Here is a 22951-nt window from a genome sequence, read left to right on the forward strand (position 1 = left end):
GGAAATATGACAAAGTTCAAAAGTTAATGTATTGTACAGTGCTCCCACAATTATATCCTGCTACCACAGTTTCTGTTCTTCCATCTAGTTGGCAGAACAATTAAATAAGATGTTGAGTTTGAAACTTTGGGATGTTTAATAATTTCAAAACATGTTATCAGGTATTTTGGGACAATCCATCTCAGTGATTTCCGAATAAAACTGAAACTCTGACATGGACCATTTCTCTAATTGACACTCAGCCAAGAGTTTTTCGATGTTCAGATAGAGGGTACATTTTTCCGAGATGGCACACTATTCGCACAATTTTGGATAGCTTGGAGCTTATTCAGATTGCATTTGTTGTCATTGAAATATATAGCTGAATAATATAATGATCTGAAAAAATGCACAAATTAGCAAAATTAAATAAGAGGGAATAAAAAAATGTGCTACTTTTGATGGATTCAAGAAATGATGTGGAGCAGCATTAGTCACAGTCTAATTTACTTATTAAAGGACAAGAAGGTGTTCAATGACACTCTTACAGTCCTACTGATTGAGAACGTAATGGACCATCAACTAATTATTAATAAAAATTCGAAATTAGCCTGATTAGGGCCAACCAGTAAGATGTAATTATAGCCGGTGTTTAGGCATAGGTGCTTTGCAGCTGTCCAGTGCCTAATCACTATAAAGCAAGAGATTTCAGCTGAAGTGCACACATATTCTGCATAAAAGGTCCATAGAAAGCTGAGTATGATCTGCACATGTTGCTTAGACACCAGCAATGCCCGCAGCCACCAGCAGCTTTGCGAAACTAGTACCTCATTCAATGTGTCTATGTGTCAATGTCATAGCATGGTGGCTATCTAGGATGGGGGACATTCTTCATATGGATGGAGTTACCACGACCAGCCAAAGTGGAGCACAGAGCTAGAAAATGCACTGTCCCTATTTAATCAATTATTGAGAAACTCGTCATCACCCCACAATATGCATTGAACAAATACCGAATGTGCCATGGGCTGGTCCCAAATCCCAAAGAACAACACTGTGAGCCAATAATGAAGGATGCTTGCCCAAACAAGCCACTGGCTCTAGATAACTGTGTTATACACTCGCTCTTTAGGCATAAGATAGGTTGTATATTAAGTTGTATATTTCTGCTGATAAGAGTACATGGTAGATCACGAAATCTGAAAGTAAGTAGACCTAAAATGTATAAAATCAAATGGGAAGAGTGGCGACCAGTCCTTAAGGGCATAGGGGCACCACTGCTCCACCTTTTTGCAGACATGCCTGTCAGGTTGAGCAAAGGTCAGCCTGACAGGCACTCTTTATGTTCAGATCAGACAGACCAGCAATATACATGCACTAAATGTGGGCGGGACCTCAGCTAAGTAAAGTGCCATGAGGTTCAGCCCCTTATGATGAGGGGGAGCATCACTGATAGCCTTAGATCTGGGTGCTTCAGTCTTAAGCCCTCAAGTGCCCAGTGCTGAGTGTTATTCAGTGACACCTCATCACATAGTCGGTGGAATCAACATCTCTCTCTGACCCCCATCCCACTCTGTGGTGAACAAAGGACTGCCTCTGTTAGAACTAGCACATTCTGGTTGGCTGAGGCGAGGCCCTAGCCAGGCAGAAGCTACCACTCCTGTCAGGGGAGGGTGAATATACTCACTGTATAACCTACACTCACACTTGAGTAGCTTGGCACTGAGCAGTCAAGTTATCACAGAGGCAATGTGTAAAGCATTTCATGCACTCTCACTCAATAAAGAAACTGAGCATCACAAAAAAGACTTCACACATGGTGTATGTAAATGCAGTTTGTATTCAACACACACATTAATTAACACAACAGGAACATCATGCATATCTGGGCATAAAACACATTTGGAAATATCACTAGCAGTACTCGGCCCAACTGTATTAAAATGAAATCAGTAATATGAACACTTATATGAACACTTGGGAAAGATCCTTCTTTAGCCCCCAGCACCCTTATGTGGTGCAAAATTGTCAGAATGAGGCCCATCCTGGCGATTATTATAAGTCAGTATCACACAGTTATAGGGTGCACCTCAGATCACAATGATTTCAGAAATGCACACACACAGACAGACAATTACAACACCTTTAAACAGCACAGTGGGCCAAGACCGCACAGGTGAAAAATAATGTAGTATCCTTTTGGCAAGGAATCAACGTGTAAAGCAACACTGCAGTGTGGTGAAACTAAGAACAGGCAGTCACTCCCACACACTCACTCATCACCAATAGGCAGTGCCACAAATATCAGGCAGGTCCGTAAGGAGTGCGCACCTCACATATGCATACAGCACCGTAATGCGGTGCAACTGATATCCGGCAGGTCAGTCTATCATACACATGCAGACCCTGTGGCCAAAGCCCTCTTCCACCATTCAGTTAACCCTTATTACCCTACACCTACAGGCTTGAAATAAAGAAAACCCTCCCCCGATACTAGGCTGATCTCAGCCAGAGTCACACTCAGTCAGAGTCCCAGGGAAGGTGGGGGTAGGTAGCAGGGCCAATTAGGCTGAAGTAAACTAATGGGGGTTTGGCCACTACTTCCGGCACCAGGCCAGTTCTGCAAGGCACAGGGGGAGTCACATAGTCTCTTGATCCGCTTATGAGCGCTCTTGGAAGTGTTCCATAGCCCAGTCAATTATTTTCACCACCCAGGCCCTATCTGCGAAATACTACCTGACAACACAAAGTCATCAGGGCTGGGTGGGGAGAGGGCCATTGGTCCATCACACTGAGGGCACAAAGAAACAATCGATGAATGTGGGATGAGAAAGGGGAGCCTCTGGAATAAGGACGCACCTCGTAAGACACACGCCAATCAAAGTATCACCCAGGTAATCCGTGCACCAGGTAACACAAATCCGCTTCTCCACACCTCCCTTCATATGAGGCACAATGTCTGGTGTGCTTTGATAAGCATCGCACCAGATAGTACTGGTCACACACAATGAAGAGTCGCAAACTCAGCACCTCCCTGGAAATGAGGCACGTCTGTTGCATGTTAATACTGATCACACCAGACAATTCTGGTCACACACTCATGTGCAGGTTCAGCAGTGCCACGCAAGGTAGAATGAGTCTCTACTATGGGTACACCCTCATCCCTGGGGCTCGCAACCTGTAAATCTGACACCTCACGCAATGAGCATGCAGTTGGCGTGTCACATGAGAGAGATGTGGCACGATTGACGAAGTAGGCCATGCTGGATCCCGCAACCCATGAATCCGCTCACCACCGACAAGACGCGTATGCTTGTTGAGGTCCCACAATGAAGAAGCCACACTCCTTAGATGAGGGCAATACTTTTGAGGGTCCACTCCAGGCAATCCGGTCTCAAATCACAATACTTAGTTCGACTGTCATGCCGCGCTACCAGTTGGGATCCAGCAGATGATAGGGGCACTTAAGAAGGTACCACTCTCCAGATGTCACAAGTAGACAATGTTGGTCCCTCAAGGGAGGTCTTTGATGTCCCTGAGACATCCACAAAAGACCTGGGGGCAAACCAAGAAGCGCTTGGAGAGCAAACTTCAGGATGCCACACAGCAGCAGCTAGTCAGCCCAGGCCAGCCACTATTCAGGAAGGATGCATGGTCCCTTCAATGGCAGTTATCCTCCTTGTACACAACAGATTCCTCTGGCAGTGTGCACCGAGTAGTTGCAGCATCTCCGGTCCCACATCCCCACAAGTTTATCTCTACCCTGCTGAATTAAACTGCAGTGTGCCTTTGAAGTTAGGGGGGCTCTGAGGGTTTCCCTTTGAACCACAGATGTCTCCCCTAAATTTCAGTCCTGTCTGCCACAGGGCCGTGGAATGCAGATCTTAATCTTTAGTGGGGCCATGATCTGGATTCCCAGAGGCCAAGTGTCAAAAAATCTACCTCCAATCTATCCAGCCAGACCCTCAATTGGCAGAGGTCTGTTATTCCAGTTGTATGCAAAATGTTTATAGCTGTCTTTGGGGAATCCACAGATATGCTCCCCCAGCCACCAGGTTGGACAGGAGTAAAACTAAAAGGCACACAAAGGGTTTTAGAGCAGATAAATGCCCACTTTCTAGAAGTGACATTTCTAAGCTATTAATGACAAATCCCTCTTTACCACAGGACAGGGTTTGTCATTGTAAATCCTATGATAGGAAACATTATGAGGCTCTTACACTGTGAGCCACTATTGCAGTTTGAAGTAATTTAAACCGTTCCCTCATGTTAACTTATCAGAAGAGCAAACCTCATAGGTATGGAAAACACACATGGGTATTCTTCACTACGTGGGCAGAAAACACAGATGTGTACCTGCCCTGGCTTTCATGTGAATGCATGGGTGTGAGTATGAGCATGTGTGTGTGTGTGTGGCCCACCTTCCCCTCTTCCTGATTAAATTACCGGCAACCATTGACTTTGAGTGTAGCTGTAGGGCCTGGTGGAGTACAATTTGCATGATATACAAATGGGAACTCAATAAGCAGAAGAAATATAATTTTATAAGAGCAAGAATGAAATTAACTTGCTAGAAACATTCTTCATTTTTTCCATATATTGGAGCAACAAACTCTTGAACGAATAGCAGTGGGTTGGGTGATGGAGATTACACTGTGGGCTCATGGATACTGAAGCTAAAGCTGTACTTTGAACATATATATCTGAGACTGTGTAATTGGAGTATCAAGTGGATACACATGCTTGTGTCATGTACTTTGACTATTTGACCGAAGACTTCATGTAGAGAAGATTTGTCAGTTTGTGTAGCTAAGATTTATTTAACACCGTTGCACGTTTCAGTGTGTAAAATCAATTGATTTTTACACCTCCATTTTGTTACCTGGGATAACAATATTTTGTGAACTTTCCCTTGACTTATTTCAGTAGGAAAGATATTATTAGACTAGTGCCTAGGATTTGTCTTAAGTAAGGCAATACGAATATTCAGATCTTTAAAATCTACTTTTCAAATCGCTTTTCTTTCTCACGTCAGAGCTAGGAATGGAAAATGTTTCAAATTGTATGCACAATATATCTGTGTGGTTCTTGAGGATGTGATTAACATATATTCCACCCAATGGAAAAGGAGCAAGTGGTGTTGCAGGTGGTGAAAATAGCATACATCATTTGAACAGGTCTGTGAAAGAGGTACTAAAAGAAAATATAATTTCCTTGTGGAAAAAATGATACAACTTTCCTAACCAATCACATCATACATAAAATCTTCAATGTAAAAACATACAGATACTGGTTCATTCTAAATCCTACTTTATTTAGGCACAAATGGATATCCAGGTTTCATCATCAAATATTTTACCTCCAGGCTTTGTCCTACACGGTTTTTGCACAGCAAGAGCTGTCAGAATTGGTTCCCTTTCTGCTTTTTCTTTATTATGATTGCGGATTACACTAAGAATTAAAGTTTATATAGGAACTTAACCCTCCTAATATGTTAGTGACCAGCTCTTGTTATATATTCCAAACACACAGGTATCTTCAGGGGTCCGTGGTCTGTTTCTGGGCTGCTGGTAGTGATGTGTTTGGCCTATATACAAAACTGAGCAAATTTCCAATGTTTGACCTGGTATCCATGGTGTGGTTTTCCCCTAACTTTTGGTCTTCAGACCTCCTATTTTTGCTGACTTCATTTTTGGTGACCTTAGGATTGAGCGCTCTCCTTAAAACATGTTAGATTGGCTTATACCTAATTGGAATATGTAATTTACTTTTAAGTCCCTTGTAAAGTGGCACTGCCTGTTCACAGGGCCTGTAAATTAAATGCTTCTAACGGGCCTGCAGCACTGATTGTGCCTCCCACCTAAGTAGCATTTGAAACATTTCTCAGGCTTGCCATTGCAGCCTATATGCGTGCAGTTTTAAACTACCATGTCGACCAGGAAAAGTAAACCATTTGCCAGGTCCAAAACCTCCTTTTTAATATATATAGGTCACCCCAAGGCCAGGCCATAGACAGTCAAGAGTGCAGGGTGCAACATATTTAAAAAGTAGCACAAGTACTTTCAAGTTTTACATGTCCTGGTAGTGAATTTGTTTTTTACTACTGCAAGGCCTGCTTCGCCCATAGAACATTGGAGTTACCTTATTACATTTTATAAGTGTAATTTACAAATAGGACCAGATAGGCATTTCATGTTTGATTTCTATGGAATTTTAATGAAAAATTCAATCTTATGGTGAATCAGATTATAATTTATAATATTGAAAGTGCCACAATTAGAAAGTTCAACAAGAGAGGGGTTTGGCCCTTAATCAGCAAGCCTAGGCCAATTATATCAATAACAAAACAGTAGAGATGCAAATACTGATGTTAGATCGAAATTCACCCTATAAGATCACACGTGAAACTCATTGTGATCTGATCATCAATGTTCTTTTTTTTCAGATTATAAATTATAATTTTGAAAGTGCCACAATTAGAAAGTTCAACAAGAGAGGGGTTTGGCCCTTAATCAGCAAGCCTAGGCCAATGATATCAATAACAAAACAGAAGAGATGCCAATGCCAATACTGATGTTCAATCGAAATTCACTCTATAAGATCACACGTGAAACTCATTGTGATCTGATCATCAATGTTCTTTTTTTTCAGATTATAAATTATAATTTTGAAAGTGCCACAATTAGACAGTTCAACAAGAGAGAGGTTTGGCCCTTAATCAGCAAGCCTAGGCCAATCATATCAATAACAAAACAGAAGAGATGCCAATACTGATGTTCAATCGAAATTCACTCTATAAGATCACACATGAAGCTCATTGTGATCTGATCATCAATGTTCTTTTACTTTTTTCATTTCAATAGAAACATGGTCAGTCCATTATCTGCGACAATTTTTCAACGGTCAACACAAAACATAATTTTTCAAATGTTTACATGAACCACATTACACTACATCTGATCAAGAAACAGTTATTTACACATATTTAGACATCACACTTAATTGACAACAAAAGACAAAACATAGACCACAATTAATAGATATTTAAGCAAGTAAGCAAACTCAAGTTCCAAAAACATGAAAAGAATAAAAACTTTAACAAAGCAGTGAGAAAGGAAAAACAAGGCTGAAAACTGATTTTTTTTTTAAACATTGAAAACCCTAGTCTTTGGGCCAAGACCAGAGAGTGTACAGTCTAGGGCAACTTAATGATTTTTATCAATTTTTTGGGAGTAATTCCTTAAAAGGCTGTAAAAGAAGGTTGGCCTGACAGCCTGTTTATTCACTTGAAAGATCATTGTATGGTCAACGCGTTTCAAACCTGGAAACTCGTTTGTGGGTTTTCATCAGGACCTAGAACTAGAGCTTAGTCTGAGGTCAGCCAATCTCAGAATATATTATTTAAAAAGGAAAAGGCAATCCTAATTGCGGTGTTATACACCCTGTTTGTAAGAGGAATTTTGAAACTCCAAGAATGGTGAAGTGTGGAAGGGCAGTGCTTAAATTTCACAGCAGTAGTTAATCTTAATTTGAAGCGGAACGCTAAAAATTAGAAGACGCTGTACAGTCAAACAACTTTTTCATTTTTTGAAGGATAGTTAATTTGATTTATAGAACGCAAGGTTGAAATTCCATCATAGTGTAGACCTTTTTGTACTGTTTTAAAGTGTCCAGCGTCTTCTTTCTCTGCATCTTTCAGCATTAAGAAAGTTGGCATTTTCTTGTCTTAGCCATTTGGTGCCTGCAGCCTGTCTCTGTGTCACAGGACTGGGTGTTGCTGGCAGTTGGCCTTTGTGAGTTCCTACTAGACAGCCACACACAATGGGAAGCTTAGGTTTGACTAGATGGGCCGTCACTGGCAGGATGGGAGGGAGGAGCTGGGCCCAGCCCCACTTACACTTGAATACTCTGTGTCCCATTTCCACACAAAAGACTGTATATACTCTATAGTTAGTCTGGAGCCATGAACAGGAAGGCATGGCACCTGAGCACTTCCAAGGCATACCTCTAGAAGCATCTCCCCACTTCAAAGGCACAACTGGGTATAAATACTGGACTTCAGACATGATCTCTTCAGTACACTTCTGGACTTGTGGATACTCTGCCAGGATGAAGGACTGCTGTGCTACTGAAAGGACTGCCACTCTGCTGGACTGATGCTCTGCAAGAATGCTGCCCTGCGGACCTGCTGTCCTCTTGCCTGGGTGAGAAGGACAAGACCTGCATTGCTTGAACCAAGAATGCAGAGTGACTACAAGGCCTAGTTGGTTTACCAGCTGATCTGAAGTCTTATGCAATCTGTGAGTTGACCTTGCCAAGTCATGCTACCCCAGTCCTCGACCCTTGTAAGCAGGCTTAAGATGATCTGCCAGCCTCTGTGGATCCACGGATACCCTAACATCTCCACTGCTGCTTGGATTAAAGCGTTGCAAAGAACTGCATTACTGCCGCAGTCCTCAATGCCTTCAGAACCACTGCTGCATGATGCTTCCTTGGCACAAGCCCTCACATCCCTCAGTGACGCCAGCCTTAATGACAGACTTTGCCTTTCGGCCTCACAGCTCCCCATAACCGATGCATTGTCCTGACTATGCAGTGTGTACTCTGCTTTGAACTTCGCATCACAAGCCCTGTCAACGGGATCCTCTGAACCAACACTTCTCTTTGGATTCAAGGTACTTTGCTCAGAGGGCCTAACTGGGTCCCTGTAGCCAGCCTGCACCCCATCACTGTTGGCCTGAACTTGTGGATTAGTCTCAGTTCGGCTTGACCAGATACCTACAGATGGTGCTTTGTGCTATTTAACACTATTTTCACTAACACCTTCAAAATTGAATATCTCCTTTTCTACTGATTGGATTTTTGATACTTTGGTCTTGTCCTATTTACTAAAGAACGTTTTATGTTTTTTCACTTGGCGTGCGATACTTTGTGTGTGGTGTTTTCACTTTATCACTGTTTGAATTTTTGGACAAATAGTTTACACAGTGCCTCTAAATTAAGCCTGACTGCTCTATGCCAAGCAACCAGAGGGTTGAGCACAGGTTATATTTAGGGTGGGCTTGTGCCTCGCCCTGACAAGAATTGTGGTTGCTTCTTGACCAGGGATCACACACCACTCACCCAACTATCCAATTTCTCAATCCAGTAAATGTAAGATGCTCATTTTGTACAACATTTCAAAGCATTTATAGTGCATTAGAGTGAAATACCTTTCCATCCATGTGGCAGTTACTGTGTTGGTCTAAGGTAAACACAGTTATAGATTGTGATGTCCTGTATAAAGATAACCTCGTGTATGATTAAAGTAACACATTAGTAACTTTCTATCTCTGGCTGTTGTCACTACAAAATCTTCATTGTTTATCTAATTTGCCTTAAATCAAATGAACCTCATAAACAATTCAACCCCCACTTCCAAAATTAGATTTTTGATATGAAATGAGAAACACCACCTTTGAAATAGGATCTACTTCTAATAAATGAAAATTATCACAAGCTACTAACAAATATTAGCGGTAGGCACTTCAAATTTGACTACATTAGTGTTCACCATAATCAGGATTGGTAGTAGTAACTGCTTATGGGCCGATGGTAGGATTATCGGAAACACTGTCATAAAAAGCTTTTTCAGTATGGCATGCCGCTACATCAGTTAATAGCTATATCAGTAAGTCCACTCCGGCAACAAATAAATAACATCAGCAAAAATGTTCCCCAATTTAGCCTAATTTAGCATTCAACTATCTGCTATATATTTTGAAAATGCAGTTACCCTGCTTCAAAATTCAGCTTATAAATGTCGCAGAAAATAAACATCTTGCTATGGCCTGATTGTTTTGCATATTTAGTAAAGATTTTCTGAAGCAGAATTTTCGTTTTGTCTCAAACTAACACCTTTTATTTTAAGTCACTATGGATCAGATACTAAAACTCACAAAATTAGGTTGCAAATCATGCATCAACTGTTGGCAACCAGTGTTTAGTTGTGCGATACGATGTATGCACTAATTTCAAAATCTCTCACAATTACCTGCCTAGTGAATAGTGTTTTTAGGAAGGTTGTTATTTACAACCTGCTTACATTGGCTACACAAAGGCGGAAGGTTGCTAGTAAAGGAACAACTTACACCCGCTCCTTTATTAGATTTTTCTTTTTAATAAGCCAATGTTCCATAGAGGAGCTGATGCTGCTTTAAAAATTAGTTTATGTTTTGGGATAATATCTGGGGAACTAGACAGTGGTACAATATACCAAGGATAGCCACAACAATGCCAGATGTGGACACAATTTTTCCCTATACAGCCACAATTAAGTGAGGAATTGCCACATTATTCCAAGGGTGGTTATGAGTATGCCAGAGCTGGAAACTCATATTGTGTAAAATCTAGAAAGAATAGTCATCAATATGCCAGGAGTGGCCACAAGGAGGCCACCAATATGGCAGTCAAGGTCAGGAATACTCAAAATATGATTTGGGGTAACACTATTTTAGGGTTCACCATTGCAAATGATCACCATTCTGTCAGGGATTACCGACTGCTGGTCTTCAAATGCAAATGGTGAACTTTGATGCCAGGGATTGCCAACAGGGAGAACTTGTGTCTGCCAGGCAGTGTCAGTACAACCGGTATACACACACACACACATGCACACACTAATACACATAGTGTGCACATACACATCTCGCAGCCATCTCCCAGAGTTGTTTAGCCACTTATAAGTCTTGCTCCTTCATCAGCCCCTGTTATCGTTGGTTTGGGTTGCCTCCACACTTGGCCAACACACCAGCTCCCTTGTTCCAGTAGATCTGCACATAAACCACTCCAGCTGGAAGCGTAATTGTTCATTCCTAACCCTGTACTCACAGCCACATAGTTTAACTGCAAGGTGGGGCCTGCAACAGTACCAATCTCCTTGCAGCCTTCACCATTGGAGGTCTGTCATGTTGCACATCCATGATGCGAGTCACACTGTGTGAGTAGTTTTCTATTGCTGTTCCTCTGAGGATTTGGAGCTGAGCAGTACTGTCACCTTCATGTTGTCTGAAGGTTAGTGCTGCTTATTTCCAGACTATCTAACTGAAATACTGCACTTGTCTCCATAAATGTGAGTTACATTTTAGCAGCTGAAGAGCCAACGGTAGCCCAGAGCTATTCACAGGAGACAGATGGGTTAATAGGATGTTGAGTATAGGGAGCCCCCAACCTGTATACAAACCAATCTCTTTAACTAGAAAGGGGGGGTATTCTAAATTATAATGGTCTTCTTAAGAAATGAACACTATATCATTTAACTGCCAACTCCCAAGGAGTAATTATCACTAAAAAGAGGCTTGAACTGATATAACTGGAGCAAGAATACACCAGTGCCTTATCACAAGCTGGAAGAGACCTGATTCTCTTCCATAATCAAAGACTTTCATGAATGTATTGATATCCGGCTATGCCCCAACCTCATATCATTCAGGAAATCCCTAAAGACCTGGCTTTATCAACAAGCCTACTACTAACTCCGCTGGCTTCCAACTCTGACTGTCCCCTGTCTCTACAGCGCCAGGAAACCAACCAGTGTCAGTGCGCTATACAAATCATTGTTAACATAACATAATATAACATAACATATACATCAGTTTATAATCATTAACACTCATGTGCAACTCCCCTTTGTGTAATATCGACCATAATGTTTGTGTTCAACTGTGTTAAAAAAAGAATATTAGTAAAATTCAATTTTTTAAAACGTAATTTTAGCTAAGGAAATCAAGGAATTATCATTACTTCAAAAATCATTTTTCTCCCCAAAAAATTTTCTCAAAGTTCTAAACTCCTCTCTACTTTACTACATGTGTTTGTATTTTACATTTTGATTACTAACTGAACTGTTGTGAACTTTCTCCATCTGTTCACCCCTCCATTAAAACACGTCCTAAGAGGAAACTCGCAACCTCATTTCAATCTACCAAAATGGAAATTATTGGTCATTCGTCTGCAATTTGTGGCTTGCCATATCATGGTCGTGGCTAAAGGATTATTTAAGTCATTTTTGCAAAATACTGTGGTAGTACCTAGAGGCGATAATACCCTTACCACAAGGTATTACTGCAACATTTAGAAGGTTTGCAGAAATATAAAGAGTACATTGTGCTGAAATTGTAACTTTTCACAAGTGTTTTTTCTACAGTAGGTAGTGGGGCATCTTTACTGTTCTGACTCCAAACTGCCTACTTGTAAACGTGGGGACAGATTCCATTTTTTTTTTTTTTTAATACATTTTATTGATCATCACGAGGAAAACAAAATATAAACATTAATTTACTTTAACATATATATCTAATACAACAGAAATCCTTCAATTTAGGCTTAGTCTCTTAAAGTAAACAACAAGATGCAAAACATAATTTGTATATAATTTCCGAAAAAAAGAAATGGTGAAAGATCTTGAGAAGGAGACATAAAAATAAAGACACATATAAATAATGGTCAGACAATTTCAACACCGCCAACTATAATCCTATCTGAATGAACATGTGCCTACCCCCTCTTGAGTTAGCCATCTAATTTAAGTTTCCATTTTTCAACTGGGGCCCATATCCGTTTCCCAAGCTGCCTTGCATTCACACCTTTTTTTTTATATAAAGCTTTCTCTAGAGAGTAAATAGCTAATAATTTTATGAGCCATTGTTGGAACGAAGGAGGATTAGAATCTTTCCATACCGTTGCAATACAAAGCCGGCTCAAAGTCATTGCGATAAACAAAAATTCTTGATGGGGTACATCCTGCCCCTCCTTTACCACCCCAAGAACCATGATCTCATTAGTTAAATTAATAAAGATCCCCAATTCGTCTTTAAAGAAGTTTTCCATAGCTTGTTTAAAGGGATCTAAATTAGGGCAGGCTGCAAACATGTGTATCGTGTCTGCCTCCGAACTCTGACATCTTGGACAGGAGATCCCACTCGTACCCCCCAGCGGGCTATTCTATGCGGAGTATAATATAATTCATGCAAAGTCTTATAATATTGTGCCTGCAAATTTGCGACCTTTAAGACAGTGTTTCCAAATCTAAGTGATTTTTCACCCTCATTCCTGACTAAGTTTAGTTTAGTTCTCCATTTATCAAATACCTTTTCTCTATCATCCTCATTATATTGGCATAATGCACCATAAAGTTGAGAGATTGAACATCCCTCCTCATCTCGAACAAATTCCATCAGGTCTATCCTAGTAAACTTACAGTTACCTGCTTGTTTTCTCTGCAACACTGATCTTATCTGAAAGTATTTAAAAAAATCTCTCCGATCCAGATTATATAGTTGTTGCGCCCTTTCAAATGTTATTAATCCTGACTGATCCGTAATATCTCCAATCGTACCAACCCCAAGATTATCCCACCGCCTCATCACTTCATTATGGAATACATCTGGGAGGAGTTCATTCATATATAAAGGGGTATAAAAATTCATTCTCCCTAATTTAATTTTCTTCCGGATAATTGACCAAACTGAGATGGCCGCCCCCAACAACTTGAACTTCAGCTCCTTATATGTAAGAAGTCCCTTGTTGGAATCCAAAACCAGCAGATCATAAATATCCGGAATACCTGTGCTACCCTTCCAGATATCTTTCGTATTCCCACCGAGGAGTCCTTTACAATACTGAAGGACTGAAGCAAAGTAATATGCCTTAAAATCAGGTACTGCAAGTCCCCCCCGATCTTTAGGGAGTGCCAACATCTTTATAGCTCTTCGAGTTCTACCCTTAGCCCAAATGAAGCGATTACACATCCCCTCTATTTCCTTGAACCAATTATTAATAAATAATAAAGGAATTGTACGGAATAGATACAAAATCTTGGGCAAAAACAGCATCTTTATAACATTACAGCGCCCTATAATTGTTAGGTGTAAATTGTCCATCCTATCTAAGTCTAGTTTTGCCTTTTTAATTATTGGGATCAAATTATCCTCCACAGCCTTAGATAAATCGGATGTTATAGTAACCCCCAAGTAGACCGCAGACTCTATAACTCTATCATCAGTGATTGCAGCAAATTGATTTACGACTATTTGTGTTTTCCCTTGGTTCAGTTTGTATCCTGACAATAATCCGTACTTTTTAGCCTCCTTCTCAATTTCCCCTATTGCTATAATTGGTGATGATGATGTAATTGCTAAATCATCTGCGTATCCCAAGATTTTGGTCTCATATCCATTCAACACAATTGGGCTGATGTTTTTATTTTTTTCTATATGTCTAATAAATGAATCTATATAGCAGGCGAAAAGTAGAGGGGAGCAGGGGCATCCTTGCCTAGTCCCACGCTCAATTTTTATTGCCTCACTCAGTTCCCCCCCACTCTCAGTCTGATGCTTGAGCTTTTATAAAGAGCTTTTAATGCTCCTATACATATTTTCCCAAAATTATATTTATTCAATGTTGCCCACAGGAAACCCCACGAGACCCTATCGAAAGCTTTTTCAGCGTCGAGCAATATTAAGGACATAGGGTCTCGTGAGGCAGTCGTACCGTCCAACAGCGCAAATACCCTTCTAATATGATCAGCAGTCCCCCTCCCCGGTATGAACCCATGCTGCCAGGGTGAAACTATCTTCCCAATTACCATGCTCAGCCTGTTTGCCAAGATTTTGGAATAGGCCTTAGTATCACTATTCATTAGACTGATTGGCCTGTATGACCCAGGATCCATAGAGTTTTTGTTCTTTTTTAAAAACACCACCATTGAAGCTTCTCCCCAAGACCCCGGAGGGGCAGCACCGTTTTGTATTAAACCCATAAGTCTGTTAATGTCTACTTCTAGGGTTAAAAAAAACTTCTTATAAAATTCTAGTGGTATTAGATCAGGTCCCACTGCTTTCCCTGACGGGAGATCCTTGAAAACTCTTTGTACTTCTTCTGGGGTAAAGTTAATCTCCAGGGAGTTCTTATCCTCCTCTGTAAGCTTATCTAGGGTGGCAGACTCCAAATATCCCTTAATTTCCACTGCATCTGGTTCTCCATTATCCTTACTATACAGTTTCTTATAAAAGTTCTGAAATACAGAGCAGATTTCCTTTGGTGTTTTTGCTAATCCTCCTGCCTCAGTAATCATTTCTGTTATCTGCCCCTGAGTAGCTGCCAGCCGGGTTCTTATCGCCAGGATTCGTCCTACCTGTTCGCTATATTCATGTTGCTCTTCCCTTCTAGCTAGGTATTTACCAGCTGCCTTTGCGGCATATACTTCGCCCACTGCTGCTTTGGCCAGAGCGAATTTTTGCGTTACTTTTGTCACATCCTCCTTCTCTCTTATACTTCTTACCAGATCTTCCTCTAGCTTTGCTACTAGATTTATCTTCTTCTCCATAGCTTCTTTTTCCTGTTTGCTCCGTCTAAGAGAATAACTTAAAGTTTTCCCCCTAATACTTGCCTTCATAACATCCCATACTATTTGAGGTGACGCTGTGTCCCTATTATTTTCCAGAAATTCTCTTAACCAAATTTCCATATGTGTAACATAATCTGTATCCTGTAGCAAAGCTCTCTCAAAAGTCCAACTATTTATACTTTTCTGTGAATATGGTATAGAGATCTCCATAAAAAGCGGATTATGGTCTGACATCAATCTAGGCATTTTTTTAACTTTCACCATCGGTATTATCGTAGGAGAAATCAGAAAATAGTCTAGCCGAGCTAGGGTTTTGTGGGGGGCAGAATAGTATGTACTGCCTCCTCCTCCATTTATATGTTCCCAAATATTGATTAGACCATATCCTGCATGAGCTGTATCAGCGCTCTGTGGGTTTTCTTCTTTTTGCCAATAAACCTTGCAGGATCGTCTTTCCACAACCCATTAATGCCATTTATATTTAAATCGCCACAAAGTATAATGGGGAGAGGCCAGTTGGGTAGTTGAGAATTTATATGGATAAGGGTTTCTGGGTCATCAACTGTTGGTGCGTAAATAGAGCATAGCGTGAAATTAAAATTTTGAATTTGGCACTCCGCTAAGACCCAGCAGCCATGTCTATCTACCTGTTGTTTTTTTAATATAATTCCGTTCCCCCGTCCTAGTATTGCAACCCCACGTGTTCTGGTGCCCTGAGTCGTACAAGTCAAAACTTTATACCCCAGTTGTTCCAGTAGAGATTTCTGCGAAATCTCTATATGCGTCTCCTGAACGCAAATTAGATCAGCTTGCAGTGTTCTAAAATATTCTTTCACATCCCTTCTTTTTCTTACATCATTTAAACCACACACATTAATTGTGACTATGCGCATCATTTTTCTTTTTTTCCACCCATTTCTGGTTACTTTCCTTTTCTGATGATGGTTTTTTTCTCCCCTTTACTCCCACAACGACCCCCCCACCCCCCCTTACCTCCCCTTGAAGCATCCTGGGTCCAGCCGGATCCAGGTGTGGGCGCCAGAAGATCAGTATGCCTCAGTGCACCCCCCCACCCTGCGTGAGTGTTATATTTAGATAGAAAAAAAAAGAAGTCTTTAAGGACCAGGGTTTTACTCCTACTGAGCATGTTTTCAAGTATTACTTCCTATGTGATTAGCGATTAATATTGATCTCCCATTATTTTTCACAGAAGAGATATTCTTATAAAAAATGCTTATTGTCCAATACATGTTATAAGACAGAAATTAGTTCTTACTCATTTTCCAGTGCTATTTTTTACAGTCTCTGAAATTTCTTTGAGGTAACTTTCTGCTTGTATTTCACTGGTAAAGCTACGGGTTGCCCCCCTAAATATTATTTTCAGTCGAGCAGGGTTTTGTAAATATACTTTAGCTCCAATCTGTTCAAATGGAGTGAATAACTGCCTCAGTCTCCATCTTCTTTCAACGGTTGCGTGGGCAAAGTCTGGCCTGACAAAGTATGTGCTGCCATTGTATTCTCTCTTACTTGTAGGACGAGCTAGATCATATATAGAAGTAGTTTCCAAAAAATACCAACATTGCCCTTGGATATTTTGATTGGTTCTGTGTTTTCTTTGACTGAGTAAGGGGAAAACGATGGGCTCTTTGAACTTCTCTCTCTAGTTCCCAAGTTTGGAATTCGGGAATAGATGATTTTAAGAGTCTAATTACATACCCCCTTGGATCGTTGTCTTCAACACCTTCTGGGATCCCCAGGAATCGCAGATTATTTCGCCTTGCTCTATTTTCCTGTTCCTCGACCTTTATCATTAAGTCCTGTATAATACGTTCTTGATTTTTTTCCTGTTTTTGCACGTAAGTATCATCCTTTTCTAGATGGTCAGTTCGTGTTTCAACTGACGTCATCCTTTCAGAGATTGCCAGACAGGTGCTGCCCACCTTATTAACAGCCCCTTTTAACTTTTGAATAGCTACATGATGTTTTTGAGTGTCCATTTTGATATCTGTATGCAATTTCTTTATTGAAGTCAATATTTCTTTCAAGGACGGTTCGTCTACTTCTCCTGCCTCATCGTCTTCAGAGATGTCCACTGTAGATCCCTCCCTACTTTCTCGAAGCACTACTGTTTCCTTTGGTTTTTTAGATTTTAAGTTTTTACGAGGATTGGTAGGCTCTGGGTTACTTCCTTGATCAGTGGTTTCATCATAGGTAGATTTATTTAGTCTCTTATTCCTTATTTTTCTTTTCTCCAATTTTTTCCTGGGCGTGCTTCCTTGCCCCGGATCACTCTCTTTCCCTATACCAGAGCAGCCTGATATTTCCTGGGTTGATGGATCTTGGTCTTGACCTTTGCTAACACCGCTTGCCTCGCTAGAAGTAGAGGTTCCAGTCTCATATATGTCTACATCAGATTCATCTGAGTGTGAATCAATTTGTAACAAGGGTAATTTATCAGTTGGGGGATTCAGGGTTACATATCCATCAATCACCGGGTTGAATCTTTCATTTGCCCCGCCCAATTTTGTTGACTCCTGGACTGTTACTTCATGACTTATCCCTTTGTTTGCCCCCATTTTGGACAGTGGGCTAAAGATATTTAATATACTGGGTTGCGATGCAGTTGACTTGTCTGTCGCAGTCGCCTTTGCATTTGCTTTCAAGTCTTTAATGGTTTGTAACCGTTTTGCTTTTTTTAACATTAATTCCGTCTCTGCGGTCTCTTCAGGGTCTTTCACCTTCTCCTTACATTTCTCTTTGACTTTTTCCTTCTTGTTATCCAGTTCTGTGCCATCACCTTTAGCTGCCTGTCTATCGCCCTTCTTGTCCTTTTTAAGTTTTTCATTGTCCCCGTTGCCCTCTGCGATTCATAGTTTTTGTTTTGTCCTTGTCTTTATCTTTGTCTTTATCTTTTTCTGGGCCCTTTCTACTGCCTCTCTCCTTTTCCTTCTCCTTTTCTTTTGGTCTGTCTTTCCCTCCATCATTATCGTGCTCCTTGTTTTTTAAGTCCTTGGCTTTAGTGCCTCTAGTTTCTCGTTTTTGAGGCATTGGTTTCAGGGTATGACCATTATCCACTTCTTGTGTCTCTTGTGCTTTCTCGTTAGGCTCAAGTTCTTCATTCCATTGTGCTCCCAGGATGTTTGGTTGAGGCATGAGCTGATCAGCGACCAAGTTTTGATCGTCTAATTCCGCTAGCTCCTCCTGGACACTCTCCTGGAGATTCTCATTCCTTTCTGTATCCGTTTCATTCATTTTCCCTGTCTCTACTTGCCTTGTAGTCTGTCCGTTATTCTCTATTTCGTCACAATGCTCATTTGGTTTTATCTGGGCTGGTTGCGGAAGGGCTGATTCCTGCTCTAAGTTTGCCAAGTTTAATGCATTTGATACAGTCTAGATATCCAATATTATATGCCGATCATGTACTTTTACTTGGCAGTTAAGTTGACACAGAGGATCTAATCTACTTGTATCGCCTCCAAGATTTTTTTTATTTTGTTTTCTTTGTTCCTGTATCCTGTCACTTTGTGGATCCTTGACGCATGCCTGAGTCGCTATCACTGTTATTGCCACATCTATATTCTTCTTAGTGCGTGCTGAGTCAAATTTGGTTTCTCTCCCCAGCCTCTTTCATACAGCAGTGCTTAGATGTCTATAATGGTATTCCTGGATTTTCCACCGAGGTTCCTCTCGCATTATGTAGTATTGTAGTACTGTGCTATTGTGGATGTAGCACTTTAAGAGCTAGGTCCTTTTTTTTTTTCTTGAGTCTCCAGGGCACAATTAGCCACTGACAGCCTCCAGACAAGTGATTGGTAAACGAGATCAAGACAGAGACAAAGACCAGACCCCCTCCTGGCTGACTTGAAAGAAGCAGTGCTGGGTGGTGCGGAGGTAACGGTTCCTTTTAGCATTTAATATTTGTTTTTTTTTTAGAAGTAGCTTAGTGTGGGTTTGTTACTAGCAGCTCGGTGTCTATTTTAGTTAATTCAACTCCACCCGATTCACAGCTCACACAACTCCCGCTTCTGCCTCCATAAACATCCCCAGCGCTGTGCTCAAGGGCCGGTTTCCCTCCACAGCGCTGATACCTTTGACAATAAGTGGGGACAGATTCCTAGGACAGATTGGCCTTGGTCTTTGGCCTCTGCCTGCCTTTCTCATTCTTCTGATATGGATTTTTATCATACACAAATCCCCATATAGTTTTGCACAATAAACACACATATATATATATATATATGTGTGTGTGAATATTTCATATGTTGAACAGAAATCAAAGATTTTCATTACTTACTGATAAGCGTCCTTAAGACTTTTTGTTGCTTTTCCCTTTCATCTGTATCCAGTGCTCCACTCCTGCTAGGATAGTAGTGCTTAAGACACCTGAAAAATAGATTTGTTTGTAATTATGAAACCAGATACACAAAGTAACATAATTCATATAACCATTTCATGATTTCACCACAGAAAATACCAATACTGGTCGAGTTACAAAGTAGCAATGTTGCTACTCCTGCTATGATAATAGTTCTGAAGTCACCAGAAAAATGTGTTTTGTGTCGTGTAACCATTTCATGATTTCACCAGAGAAATTATGAATACTGGCCGAGTTGCACAGTAAAAATGTTGCTATATTTGGTTTTATAACTCTTTGTTGAAAATGTCAGTATGAGAAAAACAAGAACATTATTCACAAATAGATTCACGTGATCGTCATACAATGTTGTGTTGATGCAATGTATTGCAGGTGACCTGATCAGTCATGATCTGAGTAATGTGCGATTTGGATGCAAGATTTCGGGATAAGGCAAAGGTAAGAATACATTTCATTGAATTACATTCTTCAACCTGGATTTCGAAATGTATATCAAAATTCACTCTTCTAGATTGTAGTTTTTACTTTCATAGACAAAATTCATGGGCAACTCTGTGATGATACACAACATAAAAAGAGAAAGGGCCATTAAAAGTAAAACCACCTAAAAGGAATTCATGATACAGAGACCATAAATTCCTCTGGAGCTACATTATCCCCTTCACACATTCGTTGACTTTTTCACGTTAATTAATTTGTTCCACAATGGCACTGATTCAGATAAGATCAATGAGGAATAGGGCCCACAAGAAGGAAAGGTATGCCCAAAAACATAGATTTAAACATTGAATGAATCCACAGATCTGCAGACCGAAGTATGATTTAATTAAAAGAGGCATTGATAGAACAAAATAAGAAATAAGTCTAAACATAAGAGGGCTACTTCATGCAAGACGTCTGTCACTTGATCAAGTTCTCAATTGCTAAAGAGGAGAAAGAATAGTGGTTTATGCTACAGTGAAAGAAATGATGCCCGTTCCCAAAGGTAAAGCACAAAGGGCACTTAAAACACTGCAGGACAACACAATGTTTTAGAAAGGAAGAGCTGGAGAAAGAGAAATCTTTCAATTTAATGCAGCTCGAGGAGAGCTCTTGTTATATGGCCCTTACGGACATTGTCGACATTGCTAAGTTAGCATAAGCTTTGCTGCCATGATGCTGCTTTTGCACACGTTACTACATAACTTTATTTTTGCAAGACTCTGTTTATGCCTTTCATATGAGAACCATCTGCTTTTCACGTTCTCTGCTGCGTTCTTGGAGTTTAGTCTGAACACGTTGTACAAGGTTGATAAACAATGCCCCTTGTTATTCTGTTCTGGTCAGTCCCTAGCACCTAGACATAATATGCTAAACAGAGCTGCAAGGCTGGAGACCTGTGCTTTGATATTACGGGGATGCATGTTGTTTTAACACACGCTTGGAGAAAGCCTTTCCATGAAGAGGAGCTATGCTGTTCCTATGATGTAAACATTACATCCAGGCTTTAAGGTATGGGATCTGCTGTCAAAGCCCAGAGAACTTCTTTTATGTAAACAAACTTCTTCCAGCCAAGGGGAGGGTTGTTAGGCCTGATAGTCCTTTTTTCCACTGCCTTTATATAAAATGACTTCCCCCTTTGTATTCTATTGAATTGTAACAATGCTAATCATTCTGAGTTTATGCATTTTGCTGCCTGGTACTAGCTCGTATACTGTATTGTAGAGCACGATAGTTAAAATAAAAATGTTGAACTATTACATTGACTCTGTCAATTCTTATTGTGGACAAGTATGAGTGAGCGAGCAAAAGGGTATGTCTTGCCACCGCGATTCCTGGGAGAGTCAGGAGTGTTTTGTTCTGGGTTGTCTAATCATTTGTAGCTTTGTGATTTTTGGAGGAAAACGAATGAGACACTATAGCTAGTCGGTTTTGAGATTTTGGGTGCTAAGGTGATGGGTTGGTACACCCCTATCCACCGAGGTCCTGTTTTCCTGCGCATAGTTCTGTGTAGGTACAGAATCCCCGAAACACTCTATCTTCCCCTCTTAGGTATTGGATGGAATGTGCGTTGAGAAATGGGATCCTGGCACAAAACAGAAGATACTTAATACATGATAAGAATTTAAAGGGGGTGTGACCTGCAGCTTTGCACTCACTGACTAACATCCACTTTGTAAACACTGAGCAACAGTACTCTAACTGTACCTCATTTACTGGCAACTGCTGCAGAGGTTGCAGGTTATATTGGTATGGTATCTTTAAAACCTTTACTGTAGAAGAGGACACTAATATAACATGCTGTGAACCCATGGAATATGAAGGGCATCAGTGCCACTGTACTTTGAAAAGAGGGCCCTTACATATTAAAACATTGTTTGCTTAGCAGCAATCACTTAAGATGCTGCAAAATAGACATAGTAGAGCAGGCATCTCCAGCTTCTGAGCTGGCAGTAGCTCTCCAGCAGCTTGTGAGTAGCTCTCCTGTGTGCAGCCCAGCCTCCTACAATAGAAACCTTTGCTTGGTTGAATTATTGTTTGTATGAAAACATTAAAAAGCATACATCCAAGATTCAAATATGTGTATTTTCAGAACTCATAAGCTGTTGTTTGTAGAAAGATATTAGAATTTTCAAGATTCATAACTCCCATTACTACCTTGGTGCCAGGGGGTGCAGCTATGTATTAACTATGTAGAGAGGAAGTTATGTATAACCCTGCTTGATGTATTGATGTGATCACTGCTGACAGTCTTGTTAGGGGTGGCCATTCCTGCATCATTAATATTAGGAGCTCTGGATGATTTTTATTGAACATAAGTAGCTCTTGTATCAGAAAATGTTGGAGACCCCTATACTGGAGGTACATGCTGTTTTCACAATGAGAAGCTCTGGAGGACAAAAGAAAGGTTGCCTTCTCTCAGCATGAGGACATAGCATGCATACTATTGAAAGGCCAGGGGTTGGTTCCACTCCTATGATAGTGGGACTGCTTGCTCACTGGCATTGCAGACTCACGCCTAACTTAACTGCTGTGCATTGTACAAGCAGCAGCTTGAATCATTAAAGGGTTGCATAAGCATGACAAGGTTATCTCCACACTGAAATAACATTACTGTCTTCCTCTGCCATTCTACATCACCTTCAAGACCTGTGGTATCATCTATAAAGCAGCTAACTCCAACATGTGTGATTTAGTTAACATTAGCCAACAAAAAGAAAAAAACAGTGACC

At 40.6% G+C, this 22951-nt stretch overlaps 1 protein-coding gene across 1 annotated transcript in view; it reads right to left on the minus strand.

The window, feature by feature from the left end:
* The window catches only part of LOC146789911 (uncharacterized), a 3228338-nt gene that overhangs the window by 1176464 nt on the left and 2028923 nt on the right, over positions 1 to 22951 (minus strand). The window contains exon 9 of the mRNA XM_085631221.1: positions 19659 to 19747. The gene's annotated coding sequence lies outside the window, so the exon portion shown is untranslated. The remainder of the gene's footprint in view (positions 1 to 19658; positions 19748 to 22951) is intronic.

This window comes from Triturus cristatus, chromosome 10, assembly GCF_964204655.1.
Source record: "Triturus cristatus chromosome 10, aTriCri1.1, whole genome shotgun sequence".
Taxonomy (NCBI): domain Eukaryota; kingdom Metazoa; phylum Chordata; class Amphibia; order Caudata; family Salamandridae; genus Triturus; species Triturus cristatus.